Raw genomic sequence first — 14061 nt, forward strand, 5'->3', positions numbered from 1 at the left:
CGATTGACGTCGGTGAACGCTTGAAGTGAATCGACGAACTATGTGAGCTGACAGAATTCCGGAATAACGAATGTGCGGGCTAATCGGGAGCCCCGCAATGTTTACAAAGGGGACAATGCCCTTCGTGTCTCATTCATTCTACAGATAATCCAACCGTTGGAGCTGATAGAGCTCCTTGTCGGCTTTCCAACGCATTTGGAATCACTCAGATCCGAGTTCAGACAAAGAAGTTACAGCGAAAACAGTCAAACGGGCATTGAAAACGTCTCAAAGCTGAACCGAGGCACGTACGGTGTCTCAGCCAAGTCAAGACACCCTAAGGGTGTCTCGGTTTAGCCGAGACACCCCAAGGGTGTCTCGGCCAGGCCAAGACACCCCTAGGGTGTCTCAGCACGGATTTGACCCCTTTAAGTGGTTTTAACCGCTCCGCAACTCCTCATGCCTATAAATACAAGCCTTAGGTCTCATTTTTTCAGATCTGGAGTTTTGGAGAATTGGCGAAGCCCTGCCGGAGTGAAGAGTGATCGAGTACTTCAACGCAAGAGAGTTTCTTCGTCAGATCTGCATCACCCGCATCCGATCCTTAGTATTATCCCGTTGTGGTAATACTAAGAAGAGCAAATATCTCGCTTTTATCTAGATAGGCGCTTCAAGTTTCTAGATCTCCTCACGGATCGACGAAGCTCTGGATCAGATCTGATTGCCAGGTAGTCCACGGATATCAACGTTCCCGTCACAGGCTAAAGACCCACGCAAGCAAGAGACGACGAACGGATCTTGTGTTTATTTTCAAGAAAGTTGTAATTTTTATTTTTATTTCTTTGTTGTTTGAATTCATTTGTAACATTTGAAGTTTTAATGAAATCAATGATGAAGGCAACTTTCGACGAAAACAAACTGGCGACCACAGTGGGAGCCAACGGCCTCGCTGCCGAGGCCGTCGTGATGCAACCGGCCTTCAAGATCCGGGTGAACGAAGAGATCGAATACGAGTTCGATCAACAGAAGTTTGAAGAGTACCTCTCTTCCTCCTCCTCCAGATCCGCCTCTCCAAACAGGCGTAGGAAGACTTCCTCTTCCAAGAGTGCTCGCGGGCCCTCAGGATCGAAGATCCGAGATCCCCTCACCGTTATTGCACCTACTCCCCGCGACGCTCCTATGGCGTCTAACGTGGTCGAAGCTGCAGATCCAGATCTCCCTTCCGCCGCAAAGTCAACTGCTGAAGGTGTTCCAACCTTGTCGAAGAGGGCACGCCAAAGACGGCGTCAACGCCTTGCGCGACAGTTGGCCAAGGCCGCAGAATCGATGGACGGGATCCGCTACAATGAGGATCTAAAGTCCAGACAGCGCCAGGTGCAACAACGACGAACGACCCACTCCTCCTCCAAGACAGAAATGAACGAATGAGTTCGTGTCAAGAGGACTCGCTCAACCCTCGAAGAGCGGATCAAGAAACGCCGCGCATTGCTTGCGCATGCCCGAGTCCTTCTGCAGAAAGCGGAAGAGATGCAGAAAGAGGAGACGGTCAAGAAGCCGTCAAAACACAAGCAGATGTGGGTGCCAAAGGCAAAACCGGCGCCAAAGGCAAAAGTGGACGGAATTGCCGTCCAACCTTCGTCAAATCCAGATCCCGTTTCCCTTGCCCCTCCGGCGGAGCCAGGTAAGAACGTGGGTATTTTCTTAGATCCAAGGTTCTTTTGAAAGCGTCGTCCTCGTCCTTTACCGGAAAACCGAGCGTAAAGCACCTGTCAAGGAGCGATTGGGACCGTTGAAAATCCCAAACAACAACCAGGACTGGAGGTCGTACTAATCCCCAAGAAAAAAGATAACAGAAGGAAAGCCCCTGTTACCCGACACGCATTGGATTGCGAAGTGTCAAGTTCAGCGAGCCCGTTAAGTTTTCACGCTCTCAAAAGGTTAGACTTGATACGAAGCGACTTTTGAAAACGCTAATAAAGCATCGACTATCCAGAGGGAGCGCACATTCCGTCTGATGATAGATGGTTGTCTATACCTAAGCAAGTATTGCCACAAACACTCATATGAGTTGCTCCAGCTTATCAACACTGACGAGCTTGTACCTATAGAGCCTGGGGGTATGGATAAGTCTCGGAAGAGAACACCAAAGAACACGGATTCTTCACTGTCCGTGTGCCAACATAATCAAGGCAGTGGCTGTCAGTAACATGCTGCTGTACTAAAGCCCCAAGGAGAGTTTCGGTGTTCGAGAGAATTTCCACCAGAATGTCCGAGACCAAGCCAAGGCGTTTCCATAGGAAGAAGCCTGTTCGCCAAGAGGACGAATTCCTAGAAGTGTCTATTAATATGACCGGCAGAGGCAAATCGACACGACGCTTTAGCCCAGATCAGTTTGCCGAAATATCCCAGCGCATGACTCGATTGCGGTCAGGGATCAATAGGCGAAAGAATTACCAAAGGATGCAAAAGGGACTTCCTTTGGAAGAGGAGGCGTCAGATGCTGGTTCAGACTCCTACTCGGCTATAGCATCCGATGACACGGCGTCTAGTGCGGGACAGCCTTACGAATCATTTATGATCAGCGCTGAACAAGTAAGCAAGATGCTTGAAGATGCCTTGACTAAGCAGAAGGAAGCTTTCAAGTTCGAGATGGATATGGCCATGCAGTAGATGAGAGAGATGCATGACCAGCAAATCGCGGCACTGACAACTCACCAAGGAGAACCCAGTCGTCGCAATAATCCGAATCAAGAGGAGAATGAACGGGAAGAGGATAATGTCAACATAACTATCCCTCCTGTCAACAACAATAACGGAGGCGGTCCCTCGGATGATAATGCGAAGGAGGACCACGTTACCTATCCCAGAAGCCACTCGAAGACAGATGCGAGTGAAGACAAGAAAATGAAGGATTTGGAGAGCAAAATCAACGCATTGATGAATGCCCAAGAAGTGAAGAGGTCCGGCATACCATGTCCATACCCAAGGGAGTGGGAATCAATTCCATATCCGGCAAAGTTCAATTTAATCAACTTTACGCCGTTTGATGGAAAGGGTTCCCCTATCCAACATTTAATATATTTTAAGTCCCACTTAGGAATAATCTCCGGGAATTAACCCTTAATGGTGCGGTCATTCGTTGGCACTCTTCGCGGAGCGGCCTTCGATTGGTATCGTCACCTCAAGCCGGGGAGTATCAGCAGTTGGGATGACATGGAGGACATGTTTCTAACGAAATTCTTCGACGACGACACCGAGATTTCAATCGGCACACTATTTGACGAGAAACAGAAAAATGGTGAAACGGTCGAAAACTTCGTGAAGAGATTCCGAAATAAAGCAATGAATTGCAGGGATCCGATCAGTGAAGATTTCATCCTCGAGACCTGTCATAATAATCTTTCATTGGACATCCTCGAAGCTATGGGAATGACACCGCCAAAGACCTGGAAGGATTTGAAGGTGCGAGGAGAACGAGCCGAGCGATTCCTTAAAATGAAGAAGGCGGAAAGGGGTCAAATAGCAAATAATGCTCCGCAACAGAACTTTGTCCCTAAGGGTAAGGGAAAATCACATGCGAATGCTGTGGACGCGAATCAAACATTCGAGGTGCAAGCACAACCGCAACAGCAGCAACAAAAGGCGCCTCAACAATCAAGGTCACAACAGCAATCCCGAAGGCAGCAAAAGACTTCGGAACCGAAACTCCAAAAAGAGTATTCCTTCAAGGACGAAGACGTTCCAGCCATCTTCGAATCCCTCCTTGAAAACAACAAGATCAAGCTACCACCTATCGTCAATCAGGAGGAAGTTGATAATACTGCGGATCTGAAGTACTGCGCATATCACAGGAGGATCCTTCATCCCACTAAGGCATGCTTTACTTTAAAGAACAGCATCCAGACCTTGGTTGAAGTTGGCGTTATATCGCTCAATTAAGTCAAAACAAGACTCCAAAGAGTATACGAGTATAAACTGTTTCTCAATCCTCCAACAGGTGCAAGAGGTTAAACTGTTCCCTGCATACTCCAATAGGTATATGAGTCTAAACTGTTTCCCACTTTTAACGGGAAGTTCCTAGGGAATATTATGCTAATATTCTTAAGGATAACCCGGTCAGGTAACTGAGAATAATGTCCGAACCAGTTCCGCAGAGGAAGCTGGGGGTGGACGATTCATGTAACGGGAAGTTCCTAGAGAATCATATATTCTTAAGGATAACCTGAACATGCGATTGAGGATAACGTACTCCTCGTTACACCCAGTTTTGGAAGAAAGCTGGGGGTGGATAATTCGTGTAACGAGAAGTTCCCAAAAGAATGTTAATATTCTTAGGGATAACCCAATCATTGTAGAAGTGATGAATAAGAAATTCTTGCTCGAATTCAGAACATTGGAACGTTTCTTCTTATTACCAAAATTCTCTAACTCTTATGAGTTATTTTTGTGAGATGAGATCCAATCCTCTGATAGGTTAATCTTTCCTCACCAAACCATCTGCTGATCAAACTAATTAACGGTGGATCCACCAACATTTCCATCTGCCAGTCATTGGCATTTCTCAGATTCAACATGTTAGGTCCTAATCACCTAGCATTAAAGTCTTCCTTTGAGTGATAATACGAGTTGGCGCTTTCTTTGCTACCTGTATTCCACTTTCTTTGCTTCCAGATCAAACCTATAAAAGTTAGGACCACAACCAAAGTCCCCTCCCGATTCCTTCCATGAACGAGAGGTCCACTTTCAAATTGAACGATCAATCCTGTAAAAGATAAGATCATCTCAAAACTCCCACTCTCACTGTCTACCTACCTGGTCAAACCTTCCTATAGTTAGGGCCACAACCAAAGTCCCCTCTCGATTCCTTTCATGAACGAGAGGTCCACTTTCAAAAAATTGAGCAATCAAATCTATAAAAGTTAGGATTGTTCCCAATCTCACTTAGTCAAACCTACAGATAGTTGAGACTAAGATCGAGTCATTCTTTTTCGATAAACGAAAGACTTCCATCTTTTCCTTTTTCAGCCAAACCTATAAAAGTTAGGGTCGAAATCGGAATTTCCCCTCAATAAATGAGGGACTCTTTTTTGGATCGAATGACCAATCCTATAAAAGTTAGGGTCGTTTGAATCTTTCCGATTCTCGGAGTGGAGATCCCACTCTTAGTTTCATCATTTCAGATTCTGGGGGTGGAGATCCCACCTTGAGTTTCCTTTCCAACTGGAGATAGAATATAAAATTCTTCCTCTTCAGTGCCGGGAGATAGAATATAAAATTCTTCCTCTTCCATTTTCCAGTCCGTCTTTACCCTGAGAAAAGACACAATTTTCAACTTCCAATCCGTGCACTTTGTGCACAGGGAATTTTATCTCAACTCCTAAATAGAGATAAGCCTACGCCTAATACGCGTCGCCGGTTTAGTCTTTCACCGATTGAAAAAGACACCAGAATCCAGTCTGGGGAATTTTATCCCGAAGCCTAAGTAGGGATAAGTCAACGCCTAATACGCGTTGTCGGTTTAGTCTTTCACCGATTGAAAATTCCTCTTCAGCACCGGGAGATAGAATATAAAATTCTTCCTCTCCCGTTTCTCAATCTGTCTTTGCTTTTAGAAAAGACACGATTGTCAAATCCGGGCACTCGATGCACGGGGAATTTTATCCCGAAGCCTGAGTAGGGATAAGTCAACGCCTAACACGCGTTGCCGGGTAGTCTATTCCCGTAAGAAAGACGAAGTCTATGTATTCAAAATCATAGCATTAAGTCTAAGAGAAGCAATTCTCTTAGCACAACGTTACATGTGAAACGGGTTTTAATAATTCACATGCTAGCCCGATTCAAACGGTAATCGGTAAAGGCACGTCAAACCCGTTGATGGCTGGGGGTTTGCCAAAAATCCCAAAGTCTATGTCTAACACGCATTGCCGGTTAGTCTTTGACCGTAAAAATGACAAAAGACCACATATTCAATATTGTGTCAGGTTGTTATTAATAACGCCAAAATCCGTGCTTCACACGCACGGGGAAGTTTATCCCGAAGCCTAAGCAGGGATAAGTCAACGCCTAACACGCGTTGCCGGTTTAGTCTTTTACCGATTGAAGAAGACACCAGAATCCGAGTCTGGGGATTTTTATCCTGAATCCTAAGTAAGGATAAGTCAGCGCCTAACACGTGTTGCTGGGTAGTCTATTCCCGTAACAATGGCAAAGTCTACGTATTCGAAGTCGTAGCATCAAGTCTAAGGGAGTTCATTCCTTTAGCACAACGTCACATGCGGAACGGGCTTAAAACAATCCGCATGTAAGCCCGATTCAAACGGTAATCGGTAAGAGCACGTCAAATCCGTTGAGGGCTGAGGATTTGCCAAAAATCCTAAGTCAACGTCTGATACACGTCGCTGTTTACTCTTTTCACAGGAGAAAGACGAAGTCTACGTATTCAATATCGTAGCACTAAAAGTGTTAACTCTTTTAGCTTAACGTCACATGCGGAACGGACTTAAACAATCTGCATGCTAGCCCGACTCAAACGGTAGTCGGTAAAGGCTCATCAAACCCGTTGATGGCTGAGAATTTGCCAAAAATTCTATAAGTACGAGTCATTGATGCATCAGCTCTGCTAGTTGGTCTCGTGGCTCGATTATCCAACAATATTAAAATAAGATCCACAAATACAGATGAATCAGCTTTAACAGTTGCAACCCCGACACTTGGGACCGCTGTGCTCTAATACCTTAAGAGCTTAAACTGTGTATACCCCAGTAAACGTACGAGTATAAACTGTGTCAACGTACGACGTTCGAAACCCTATGGTCAATGCCGGTCAGCGCGTAACCCTAGGTCAACGCCGGTCAACGCGTTGCGACAAAAAGTCAACGTTCGACGTTCGAAACCCTAGGGTTAACCCCGGTCAACGCGTAACCCTAGGTCAACGCCAACCAACGCGTTGCGACAAAAAGTCAACGTTCGACGTTCGAAACCCTAGGGTCAACGCCGGTCAACGCGTAAAAAAGTCAACGTTCGACGTTCGAAACCCTAGGGTCAACGCCGGTCAACGCGTAACCCTAGGTCAATGCCGGTCAACGCGTTGCGACTCAACGCCGGTCAACGCGTAACCCTAGGTCAATGCCGGTCAACGCGTTGCGACAAAAAGTCAACATTCGACATTCAAAACCCTAGAGTTAACACTGGTCAACGCGTAACCCTAGGTCAACGTCACTCAACGCGTTGCGACAAAAAGTTAACATACGTTGATCTGAAATCCTAAATCAGCACAATATGACAGAGATAGTCAATTCAAAGTCAACTCAATGACACAAGCCAAACTCAACCCACTAGTGATAGACTCGAGATTCCGACGACGGCTAGGCGATAAACGCAGCGCCGGAAGAACTTCGGTTATTCGTCAAAGCACTGGATAGACTGAAAATCGAAGGAGCCAAGAGTTGAAGCTAACTACAGGTCCTTTACGCCGATTGAAGGCTAGACCAATCACATCCAAAGTATTCCAGCCTCTTCTATAAAAGAAACGAGTCCGGAACGCTTTGGAGGGGGTATCTGTAGGCATCGAAAATTGCCTATAGGTCTCTACGAACAGCTCAGTATTAAGGAATGACGATGAACGTCACTATCCGGTTCACAGGAGTTCAATTGACGTCGGTGAACGCTTGAAGTGAATCGACGAACTACGTGAGCTGACAGAATTCCGGAATAACGAAGGTGCGGGCTAATCGGGAGCCCCGCAATGTTTACAAAGGGGACAATGCCCTTCGTGTCTCATTCATTCTATAGATAATCCAACCGTTGGAGCTGATAGAGCTCCTTGTCGGCTTTCCAACGCATTTGGAATCACTCAGATCCGGGTTCAGACAAAGAAGTTACAGCGAAAACAGTCAAACGGGCATTGAAAATGTCTCAAAGCTGAACCGAGGCACCTACGGTGTCTCGGCCAAGTCAAGACACCCCAAGGGTGTCTCGGTTTAGCCGAGACACCCCAAGGGTGTCTCGGCCAGGCCAAGACACCCCTAGGGTGTCTCAGCACGGATTTGACCCCTTTAAGTGGTTTTAACCGCTCCGCAACCCCTCATGCCTATAAATACAAGCCTTAGGCCTCATTTTTTCAGATCTGGAGTTTTGGAGAATTGGCGAAGCCCTGCCGGAGTGAAGAGTGATCGAGCACTTCAACGCAAGAGAGTTTCTTCGTCAGATCTACATCACCCGTACCCGATCCTTAGTATTATCCCGTTGTGGTAATACTAAGAAGAGCAAATATCTCGCTTTTATCGAGATAGGCGCTTCAAGTTTCTAGATCTCCTCGCGGATCGACGAAGCTCTGCCCGATTTTTCTGGATCAGATCTGATTGCCAGGTAGTCCACGGATATCGACGTCCCCGTCACTGGCTAAAGACCCACGCAAGCAAGAGACGACGAACGGATCTTGTGTTTATTTTCAAGAAAGTTGTAATTTTTATTTTTATTTCTTTGTTGTTTGAATTCATTTGTAACGTTTGAAGTTTTAATGAAATCAATGATGAAGGCAACTTTCGACGAAAATAAACTTCTTTTCTTGTTAGTTCTAAATGAGTTATAGTCGTAAAGGAGTGCTAGTTCTAAATGGGTGATAGTTCTAGCGAGGGCTCGTTTGTTCTATCTCATTGGTATTATTTTAGTGTTTGTTTGAAGAGATGACTTTCCATCACCGCCAATTGTTACTCCAGCTGTTCAGCTTTTTCTCCTGTCACGTCCCATCGTACCAATTGATCACATCATACATTCGCGCGTTCCCAAGTGAGGTAAGGTGGACATTTAATTACGACATTGCATCAATACTCACGTCACCACCATCAAGAACTTAAGCCATTTTCGAAGCGGAGAACTATTTCCGGCGTAAATTCTTCTTGCAAATGGCTAAGGAATTGGTCTGTGTTCACTGCCATGGGCGGGGGCATAGCTCCCGCAATTGTCATCATGAGCTTACCGCCCGTGCCCCTCCGAGGCTGATAACTATCCCGGCCAACACCTCCAGCACCATCCGGCATCTGTCGGCTTACGCCATTTTCTACCTTGAAAGTGGCCGTCCATCCGTGCAGGAGCTCCGGGAGATGCTAGCCTATCGATTCAATTTTAGAACGTGGCCCCACCAAATCAAGCAGACAGCCGGAAACAGTTTCATGGTGCAGTTTCCAAGTGATCCCATACTTGCCCAAGCTGTTCAACTCGGACTGATAGATATGGTCACATTTAAGGGTAGATTCCGCCGTTGGGAGGAGGATCTGAGGCTAGTAACGTTGCCGCAAACTTTTCCAGTATGGATTCGGCTATTCAATGTCCCATACCACCTGTGGAATTTTGAATTTCTTCGCTCGCTGCTCATGGGAGTCGGTGAATGTGTCATGTGCTCCAGGGACGTCATAACACATTCTAACTTCGCAGACTGCAGAGTTCTTCTGAAGGTTAGGAATTTATCTGAAATCCCTAAGAGGCTTAGGTTCCGTTACATCTCCCCCGGCGACGGAAACATAAAGGAAGGCTACGCCGTGACGCAGGTCCAGAGCGGGGAGAAGTTGGAATTGCTTCAGGAATCCACGCCCGAGTTAATTGAGGTTGTTTGGGACGGGAGAAACATGACGGTCGAAAGAGACCAGTGGCAGCTGTTTCTCCGCAACCAAGGAGTCGGGGGTTCCAATTATCCCAGAGCTCTCCCAACACCCAATGATAATCGCCCATTAGACCCAGCCGGGGCGGATAATGTGTAGCATGTTAGTTCTATTAGGTTATGACTGTTTTGTTAGGTCTATTGTCTGTTTTGTTAGTTCTATTGTCTGTTGTGTTAGTTCTAATAGACTGTTTTGTTAGTTCTAATAGACTGTTTTGTTCGGCCTATTGTCTGTTTTGTTAGTTCTAATGACTGTTTTGTTAGTTCTAATAGACTGTTTTGTTAGGTCTATTGTCTGTTTTGTTAGTTCTATTGTCTGTTGTGTTAGTTCTAATAGACTATTTTGTTAGGTCTATTGTCTGTTTTGTTAGTTCTATTGTCTGTTGTGTTAGTTCTAATTGACTGTTGTCTATTGTCTGTTTTGTTAGTTCTATTGTCTGTTGTGTTAGTTCTAATTGACTGTTTTGTTAGGTCTATTGTCTGCTTTGTTAGTTCTATTGTCTGTTTTGTTAGTTCTATTGTCTGTTGTGTTAGTTCTAATTGACTGTTTTGTTAGTTCTAATAGACTGTTTTGTTAGGTCTATTGTCTGTTTTGTTAGTTCTATTGTCTGTTGTGTTAGTTCTAATAGATTGTTTTGTTAGGTCTATTGTCTGCTTTGTTAGTTCTATTGTATGTTTTGTTAGTTCTATTGTCTATTGTCTGTTCTGTTAGTTCTAATGCTCAGTGTGTTAGTTGTGTTAGTTATTTTGTTAGTTCTATTAACGCTCTTGTTAGTTGTAATGAGAGTTAGTTCCATTAACGCTCAGTGTGTTAATTCTATTGTCTGTTTTGATAGTTCTAATTGACTGTTTTGTTAGGTCTATTGTCTGCTTTGTTAGTTCTATTGTATGTTTTGTTAGTTCTATTGTCTATTGTCTATTCTGTTAGTTCTAATGCTCAGTGTGTTAGTTGTGTTAGTTATTTTGTTAGTTCTATTAACGTTCTTGTTAGTTGTAATGAGAGTTAGTTCAGTGTGTTAGTTCTATTGTCTGTTTTGATAGTTCTAATTGACTGTTTTGTTAGGTCTATTGTCTGTTTTGTTAGTTCTATTGTCTGTTTTGATAGTTCTAATTGACTGTTTTGTTAGGTCTATTGTCTGCTTTGTTAGTTCTATTGTCTGTTTTGTTAGTTGTAATAGACTGTTTTGTTAGGTCTATTGTCTGTTTTGTTTGTTCTTATTTTTGTTAGGTCTATTGTCTGTTGTGTTAGTTCTAATTGACTGTTTTGTTAGTTCTAATAGACTGTTTTGTTAGGTCTATTGTCTGTTTTGTTAGTTCTATTGTCTGTTTTGATAGTTCTACTGCTTTGTTAGTTCTATTTTCTGTTTTGTTAGTTCTATTGACTATTTTGTTAGTTCTATTAGGTACAATGTCTGTTTTGTTAGTTCTATTGTGTTAGTTCTAATGCTCAGTGTGTTAGTTCTGTTAGTTCTATTGTTAGTTCTATTAACGCTCTTGTTAGTTCTATTGTCTGTTTTGTTAGTTCTAATAGGTACCATGTTAGATCTATTTTTAGAAGTGTGCTAGCAAATCAGACAATAGTCAGATCTATTTTCATTACATGTTTTACGACAGTCCACGATAGTTTTATCTCAAAACACACTTAGCAAATCGGACAATAACAGATCTATTTTCATTTCAATCACACTTAGTCAGCGATGGTTTCATTACAGGTTTTACGATTATGCCCTTCCAGATGACACCGAGAACATTTAACTGGCCGGGTGTAAACAGTTCTGTTGTTGATTCGCCTGGTCTTATTTCTCCCTTTCCTTTTAGTTGTAATTGGAGGTAGGATCTGTATCTCATCCCTTGGCACGCTGCGTTTCTCGTAGTCAGGTATAGGGTAGATGATAGGCTCGTAGCTCCTTTTAAAGGCGTCAACCGTCATAAACCAGTCACAGAATTGATAGACATCCCTTTTCATAAACATAATGCTTGCGCATGCATGTTTGCAAGGGACACGGGTTACATCCCACCCACGACAAGTGCATGTTTTATTGTCTAGATCCACTTGACAAGATCTATGGGATTGTACTTCAAATAAGCCTGTGTGGGACTGACGAACCTCCAACGGGCGTCCATTGTCCATGTTCTCCTTGAGGGCAATTTCAGCTTTGGGGCAAAGAACTTGATTCCAACTTTCAGCCATGACTCGTCGCTCATTCATGCGCACCATGATCTGTTTACGAATATGCTCTATCAGTTGGAGTATCTGTAGAAGCCTTGCCTCATGAATCCATTTGTTGAATGACTCTGCAACATTTGATGTAACGTGACCATATCTAAACATAGACAGTGTTAGTTCTATCTACTTCTATTAGTTATATGTAAGGTAATCAAATGAAATATTACTTGCCTAACTCCAGGAAAAAACGCATTGGCCCAGTTTTCTGGAGCATAGTTCATCACAATATTGTATGCACGCTCGTCAATTAGTCTGATGTCGTCCATATAATCATTCCATTCTGCTCTAGTATATTTGTAACAGGCAGATTGCAGTAGATTACCCAAGATCTGAGAATCCTTTGACTTGAATCCCAAATCCTTCAACTTTGTTCTGAAGTTCTCGACCAGATGCAGCACACAGCGAGAGTGTATAGAATCGGGAAAAAATTCTCTAACTGCTTCTCTGATCCCTTTATCCGCATCTGAAATTATCACTAGCTTATGTGGAGGGTTGTATGGATCTGCCCTTTCATAAAGAATGGACCACAAACCTACAAAGAGTATTGGTTAACAGCCCTTAAAGTTAACTACGAAGGAGATAGAATTATAATAGCGATATTAGAACTAGATTTCTGAAGTGTTAGTTCTGTCAGGTGTTGTGTTAGTTCTATGATCTGTTTTGTTAGTTCTATTGTCTGTTGTGTTAGTTCTGTACAGTGTCATGTTAGTTCTAATGTGCAGAGTGTTAGTTCTATTGTCTGTTGTGTTAGTTCTGTACAGTGTCATGTTAGTTCTAATGTGCAGAGTGTTAGTTCTATTGTCTGTTGTGTTAGTTCTATTATTTCTCTTGTTAGTTCTATTGTCTGTTGTGTTAGTTCTATTATTTCTCTTGTTAGTTCTATTGTCTGTTGTGTTAGTTCTATTGTCTGTTGTGTTAGTTCTATTGTCTGTTGTGTTAGTTCTATTGTCTGTTGTGTTAGTTCTATTGTCTGTTTTGTTAGTTCTATTGTCTGTTGTGTTAGTTCTATTGTCTGTTTTGTTAGTTCTATTGTCTGTTGTGTTAGTTCTATTGTCTGTTTTGTTAGTTCTATTGTCTGTTGTGTATAAGTGGTCTGCAACCTTGTAAAAAACCATTTATGCATGCCGCATAGCAGATGAATATCCTTGTAAACCTACCCTCGTCTTGTTCAACATGAATGTAGCTTCCCGGATTTGTCTTCTTAACCTCATCTACATACTTAGATAATTGAAGATTAAGCGTTAGTTTCAACATTATAAAGTTATGAGACTTATAACGTCATATAAATGAAAACAACAGCAACTTGTGTATATATGATCTTCTGATTTACCATCTCAATTGATCGTAGGACTCATAAACATCACCATATAATCGCTCTTGAGCTCTTTCTTTACCCCACCAAATCTTACTATATTCAACCCTAAGCCCATATGAACTTAGAAACTCCTTCTGAACGTCAATAGGTCGTATATCCGGACGTACCTTCAACGTGGGTTGTAATTGGGTAGCAATGAAATGACGAGAGGCTCTAGATTGACCTGCATTATTGGCATGTTGTCCACAGTTGTGAATGTCCACGAACCTTTTTATTTCAAGTCTATTATCATTTTTCGGCGGAGAGGCAAATAACATCCATGGGCAATTTTTGGCTACCTTAAACCGGCAAAAAACTCGAATACGCTTTGGTTCATTCTTCACAAACTCATATTCGAATTTTTTGGCCATGGAGTAGTATAGCAAGGCCAATCTTAACTCCTTCGCACTTTCAAAACGTTGCCCCTCCCCAGTTAACGCAGTGTGCCACCAAGCAGGAATCCTCTCAGATCTGCTAATCATGTCATCAATCATCATAACATTATCTCTTGAAGGAATGTCATTGGGATTCTTATCTGCAACAGTTGTGGACGACAACTCCGGCGGGCCACAGTCTATACTTTTCGAGTTTAGACTTCTGGAAGCGCTACAAATATTAACAACAGGAAAATAGTTAATCATAAACTACACAAATAAAAGTGTTGATAGGGGTCTAACACGCTTTAGAGTAGCTCTACCCCATATGGAACTGGTGATAGAACTAACATACAATCGTGTAGAAGTAACAAAATAGCTACTAGAACTAACAGAAACCCCTATATGTATTAATAGAACTAACATGCATGCAATCGTGTAGAACTAAGATGCATGCAATCGTGTAGAACTA

This window comes from Asparagus officinalis, chromosome 1 (genome assembly GCF_001876935.1).
Source record: "Asparagus officinalis chromosome 1, Aspof.V1, whole genome shotgun sequence".
NCBI lineage: Eukaryota > Viridiplantae > Streptophyta > Magnoliopsida > Asparagales > Asparagaceae > Asparagus > Asparagus officinalis.